The sequence below is a fragment of the Brachyistius frenatus genome, unplaced genomic scaffold (genome assembly GCF_029030835.1).
Source record: "Brachyistius frenatus isolate BFR_SWC_R1_liver_20210118 unplaced genomic scaffold, ASM2903083v1 Contig_336, whole genome shotgun sequence".
Taxonomy (NCBI): Eukaryota; Metazoa; Chordata; class Actinopteri; family Embiotocidae; genus Brachyistius; species Brachyistius frenatus.
In genome coordinates, this window is record NW_027210935.1 from 188,261 (window position 1) to 195,000 (window position 6,740).

Genomic DNA, 6,740 nt, shown 5'->3' on the forward strand with positions numbered 1-6,740 from the left:
ATATACAACTTCTATTGCAACATCATATTATTAACTACAAATGCATGCGTATCTGTCAGTAAATGAATCAGACCATATTTGTTTCTAAATACATTTCATTTAACTGAAATAATTTATGAATCATCACTTGCATTACAAAATAGTAAAGTCTGGCCGCTGACCAAGAGAGGAGACAAGTGCAATGTTTGAATAATATGAGGGTAAATCAATAATGTGCAGAGCAGCAGAAAGATAAAACCCTGATGAGTTACTGGTACAAAGTTGCTGCTTGATCATCTTCAGTTCCTGAGTTCCACATGTTTTTGTGAGCAGTGTTCTGGTGCGTCTGAGATGTTTCACACCTGAAACTTCATCAGAGAGCGAAACATCGTAGTTTGAGAAACATTTCTGGGGAACAGAGAGGAGTATTAGGGAGACGAATCCAGCGAGTCGGACTGGTGAGGAGCTACGATGGTGTTGTTGTGGGTAGAAACTTGTGTTTTCATTGCGATGTGTTGTCGTGTTGGAGAACCCTGTTGCCATGGCGCCACAGTTTGGGTCATTTGAACTCAGCGTTTGTCCTCGGACGCCTCAGAAGGTCCAGCAGAGCTCCGTGGTTTCACTCCGAACCCTCAAAGAAAAGCCAGCTGGTTCCCCTGATGCTCTTCTTCCAGAGTTGGACGGAGACGTCCTGAACGTCTCTAAGAACACGTCTCCGGGCTCGTTGCTTTGTGGTCTCGGACCTCCCGAAGCATCGCAAGAGTCTCCGTTGATGATTTCCAGAGTTTGATATCAAATCTGACGTGTGTCCTCTGAGCGGAGAAATCCGACGCACCCAGAACGCTGCTCACTAAAACGTGTGAAACTCAGGAACTGAAGATGGTCAAGAGATGAAACTTGTACCAGTTACTCATCAGGGTTTTATCTTCCTGCTGCTCTGTGCACGTCACCCTCGTAATAATGATAATATAATTGAAACTTTAAATTAAACTGGTGGCTTTGGGGTGAAATCCCTAACTACCAAGCACGTAAGGCATCATCCCCAGTGAGTGTCTCCGTCCACCTCTCCAGTCCCCCGTCTCTCCTCTGCTATCACACGGGATCATTTCACTGTGGATGGTTAGTGGAACCAGCTCGGTGCCATGGTTTCCACTAGTTTCTCTGAACTCTTGATGAAGCTCAGCTAACTTCTATAATGTCTAAACAATAATGGCACTTCGGTTTCCTGTTCCAACGTACACGGAGGGTTCGCTGTGAGCAGCTGTGAAACATCTCTGTGCATTTAAAAGCCAGAGGAAACCGGTGTGAAGGACATGTGCTGCTGATCCACTGAAGTCCCTGGATGTTCTTAGAAAGAAAAAATGCAGCACATGATTTTCACACCAGCAGTTTCTCTGGCTGCTATACTTCCTGATGAGCAAAGTTTCAGCATCGCAGGGTCGCTCCTCCATATTATCAGCTGCATAATTCCCATTGCAGTACAGTAACTAGCTCCCCACCACTCTGACATCACAGCCTCCAGTCAGGTTTTGGCAGGCACAGCTGGATCTACAATTGGAAGATGTGTGTGCATACATTAACATAACAATGAAGCCGGAGAGGTTTTAAGGAGAGAATAGAAACCTACTGAAGATTTCCAAAGATCATTAAATGATGACAACTTTCTATTTACAACATGTATGCTGTACCTCAAGGTGAATACTGGGGCACGCATGCATTTGCATTCATTAGCATGTTTAAGAAGTTTGGGGACGCTGGCTTTTCATTACAAACAGACAAAGTCGATAAATCAAAATGAGGTGCCGGCCGTTCAACTGATTGTTGTGTCTCTGTGGTCACCGTGGAGACGGAGCAATGGGTGTGCAGACGCCTCGCAAAACTGGGTGAAGCTCAGTGGTCCATAATTCAAAAAGGAATATTTATAAGTAGGAGCTCAGTGGGCTTAGTCTTGAGGGGAGAGTTGGGCAGACAGCAGGAGAGCCGGATCAACGTTCTTCTGCTCGTCTTTACAGAGAGTGGAGGAAGATCTGCAGTCATTAGGGAGAGAGAGCACTTCTGTATCCACTCTGTACCTTCACCTGTGTAGTCCGGACCAGGGAGTCAGTGGTGAAGGTGTAAACGGAGTCATATGAGGGATTATATGGAGGCATTTTATTTTCAGCAGTGCCAGCTGTTGGATTGATGCACAAAGCTCCGAATACATCAGCTGGTGATTTTTAACACTTTCCATCCATCACGCAGCACGAATGCAGCAAAGTGTTTCAGCTCATTACAAACGTTTTCTTCCTTAGCTAGTCTTTGAATTAATCCAAACCTTTTGGCATGTTTTGATACCAGCGTCCTGATTTTGTTGAACCTTCCTTTATTTAAAGATCTCCTCTAGAAATGTATGAAGAGGTATGAAAACACACTTTGAACAATCATGTTTGTCTCTTATGGATTTGCTCAATTATCTCATTAAAATGTCCTCCTTCAGCAGATCGACGTGAGAACAGCCTTTTAGTTTTAAACTCTGCAGAATGAAGCTCCAACATTAAACTGGAGGAACAAGAAAAACAGTTTATATCATATTAGGAGTTCCTGTTCCAAACTTGACACCCCGAATGTCCTCATGGGTTTAGCATGTCCCAGGAGAACATATGATAAAAGCGGGAGGGGACAACATTCCTCTCTCCACGTGGGAAACCATTTGAACAGGAACGTTCACGTCTATTTGCATTTGCAGCTTTGGGTCTGTTGTATAAGCACTTTTACAGGCAACGGGTTATCGTCTTAATCAGCAGTCTTCATGCAACACAAAAGAACCAAACTCTCAGACGTATACATCCGTGGCCGTTCCTCAGAAGCCCCCGGGCTCCCGCAGCACCTCGCTGAAACCACAGCCGCCCGTCACTGCTCCCAGCTTAAGTAGACTCTAATAAAGTTGCTCTTTGATGCATTAATAACCTCTTCCTCCCTACTGGGCTGCGGGGCCAGCTTCCGAACAGCACCCCGCACATCCTCGCCTGACATGCACTCTTTAATTATTTCTTTCTCTGAGTGTTGGAGCGAAACGAGGGGAAGAGGAAAGTGATGACATACTTCTAATGAACCCTTGAATAAATAATACTGCTGTCTAAGCTTAAGGCATCCTGAAGCAGCATTAGTGGGAGAGAGGTGGAACACAGAGGAAGCAGAGGGCAGATAAAGCGGTGGAGGAAAGAGAAAAATAGATGCGGAGGTAGAGAACACCTGGTGGGGGTGCCACTGTGTCTGCAGAGCTCAATTCCTGTTGGTCAGTCAGAGTTTATCAGCGTCAGACTATCACCATCGACCTGCTCGACAGCAGATGAGATTCCTCCATTTTCCCCAACGAGGTGCTCTACACACTGATGGAGACTGTTTTGTAAAATGTGCCTTCGTGTTGCACTTCTGTTATTCTGCTGTGGTGTCATTCAGTGTTCAGTTTCAGACCAGCAACAAACTAAAACAGCAAACATGCCTCCTTTTTTTAATCTTATCTCAGAAATGTGAATGAATCTCAAATTATACAACAAGTAGTTCTGACCCAGAGATCTGATTGGTCAACTGAACCTTTGGAACAAATCATCATGACATCACACCCTGCTCATCACTAGAAATATCACTCCACCTTCTCAATGGAAATATATAACGAATAGAATTTCATATAATATGTAATATAATGTAGTTTCTACTTGTTCTAGTTCTATTAAATGACCCATTTGGTGAAGTCGGGTCTCTTTTGGTCCTTTTTGGTCGCTCTGAGCACCCGTACCGTAACACCACGGATAGTCACGCACTTACAGTCCTAGAGGAGGCTAGCTGGACCGGTTTGGTTTGAACACATGACACGGAGCTAAAATGTTAAAAACACACGAGTCCATGGATATCTTTGTTCATCAGATATCTTTGTTCATTAGATATCTTTGTTCATCAGATATCTTTGTTCATCAGATATCTTTGTTCATTAGATATCTTTGTTCTTCAGATATCTTTGTTCATTAGATATCTTTGTTCATCAGATATCTTTGTTCATCAGATATCTTTGTTCATTAGATATCTTTGTTCTTCAGATATCTTTGTTCATTAGATATCTTTGTTCATCAGATATCTTTGTTCATTAGATATCTTTGTTCATTAGATATCTTTGTTCATCAGATATCTTTGTTCATTAGATATCTTTGTTCATTAGATATCTTTGTTCATCAGATATCTTTGTTCATCAGATATCTTTGTTCATCAGATATCTTTGTTCATCAGATATCTTTGTTCATCAGATATCTTTGTTCATCAGATATCTTTATTCATCAGATATCTTTGTTCCAAACAGACTGAAATAGCTGATCAGTTTAGTGTTTCTATGTTCTGTATTTATTCAGTTGGAGGCCAGAAATCCTCTCCGTTGCTAGGTGGTTGCTAAGGGTCTGACTACTTCCTGGAGTAGTAAACATTGCATACATTACGTAGGTGTCTACTGACTGATTGTTTTCCAGTTCTTTGTCATACCCCATATGTTGCCATAGAAACGGAGATCGTACAAAAAGTTTAATATTTTGAGAGTGAATTGCTCCACAATATGAAAACATTTAGATTACATTTTATTGAGTTGGTGACTTACGGACCCACGTCACTGTCGTGCCAATATTGACGTTAAAGCATCACCCTCTCGTGCAATATTGCGCAAATCAGCTCTTTATTGTTGTTGAACATGAACTTAAATGGTTCACATATTTGTCTTTTGTGTTACCAGTGAACGAGGATGTGCGTGTGCTCACCTGAGTCGCTGCGGACACAAACAGCGGCTGAACATTTTGTATCCACGCTGCTTTTAAACATGTGCAGTATGCATGAGCATTTGTAAGATAAAATGATGACAGAAATACAAAAAAATCCATTTAAAGATTTAAAGCCTAAAATGGCTGCACAAACAATCAGTTTTACCACTTAATTTTTTTAATATTTAACCACTTGGAGGGACACTGGCTGATCATGCGGTATAATCAGCAGTTCATTTGCATTTTATTACCATGTCTCTCTTCGTTTTCTGTAAGTACACATCAGAGCCAGCGTCACTTCCGATGGGACCTTCACACTGTGAGCTGCAGTTAGCAGTGCCTTTTAAAGGTTGTTTTTTAAATAGTTATTTGCAAAAAGTACATCTCAATGAATATGTCATCATTCAAAATGTTTTTGTTTTTTTTAAGAAAGAAAGTTATTCTACGACTGTGTCTGCTTTCACCAGAGAATAATCTGATCTCTGTGTGTGTCCTGTAAATGTGTTTTTGGACCGTAAACCAGAGAAAATGATTCACCTGCAGCAGCGGCATGTTTTCACTCTCCTGTGTGTGTGTGTGTGTGTGTGTGTGTGTGTGTGTGTGTGTGTGTGTGTGTGTGTGTGTGTGTGTGTGTGTGTGTGTGTGTGTGTGTGGCACCAACTGTCCTTCACAGTGGCCGTTTTTCTGTTTATCAGAAGCGGTGTGAGATTGAGGGCCATCACCCACACTCTGTTGCCATAGTGAAGGCAGACGGAGGACAGCTTGAGTGACAGCTGATCACACCACACACATTCCTCCTCCTTCTTGCTTTTTGATGCTGCAGCCATCTCACGCACTGGGTTTCAGCCTCCGACACACACACACACACACACACACACACACACACACACACACACACACACACACACACACACACACACACACACACACACACACACACACACACACACACACACGTAACTGATCACCTGTCATGTAGAAATACTTTGCAGTATGTTTTTGTCACAGAATATGCAGTTGCCCTCGGTGGCAACTGCACTAAATGCTTGACGTTGGCCCAGATCTAGTTGCCAAGGGCAACTGGGCACCCGATGCTGAGCTGTGTCACTGACTCTGCCAATCAACCGTGACACTGATCCTGGATTTTTCTTGCACAGGTAGTGGCTCCAAATCTCGACATTACCACTCAGTTCACGGTTTAGTCATAAATCATCAGCAGCATCATTTAATTTAATGAATTCAAACTGAGATGAAATCACATTTTTACTACCAGAAGTTATATGTTGGCATGTGAATAAATCATTAAGTATTATACTATTATAATTAAGTATTAAAATCTGAATATTCAAGGATGTATTGATGATGTTCACAGCATAAATGTATTCAATAAAAGGGACAACCCTTTCGATGTTAGAGTTACAAGGCCAGGTGAAAACCCAGTATATGGCTCAACTATGTGTAAAACACTAGAGGGCTTTTAATTTGACATGATGGCTTTTAATTTGAAATGGGCACAGGAAGCCATGTCATTCAGCTGACCAATGGTGACTTCAGCTATTTTCTCATATGAACTCTGCAATGTTCTGAGATCATAAGAAACAGATTGTGTTGTCTGACTGAATATTTAATGGTGGTATAAGTCCAGCTGTGTTGTGTCATCATGTTGAGCCACTTCAGCATCATAGTAACATTACTTAGATAGTCGCTGACAGAGAAAAGCAGGCAGGTGAGAAGAGGAGCAGGTGAGCAGCACCTAGTGCCTCCTGGGTAATGCAGTTTATTTGGGGCCTTTATGAATTGCCTACATAAGTGATACGGAGAGGGCAGAACGGAGTACTGGCCCATTTTCAGTCCAGATACCATTTACTGGATTTTTCAGTTAAATAAAATTCAGTTTGATTCAATTTGTATTCATTGACATCGTGGATAATCACAACTGGGCAGGAGGCGGGGCCTCAGTACCACCTCAACACTCCCAGTACTACT

General features: G+C 42.2%; 1 protein-coding gene across 4 annotated transcripts in view; it reads left to right on the top strand.

Moving 5' to 3' along the window:
- Positions 1-6,740, top strand: part of ascc3 (activating signal cointegrator 1 complex subunit 3) — a 150,418-nt gene that overhangs the window by 47,943 nt on the left and 95,735 nt on the right. The gene's annotated exons all lie outside the window — the stretch shown is intronic.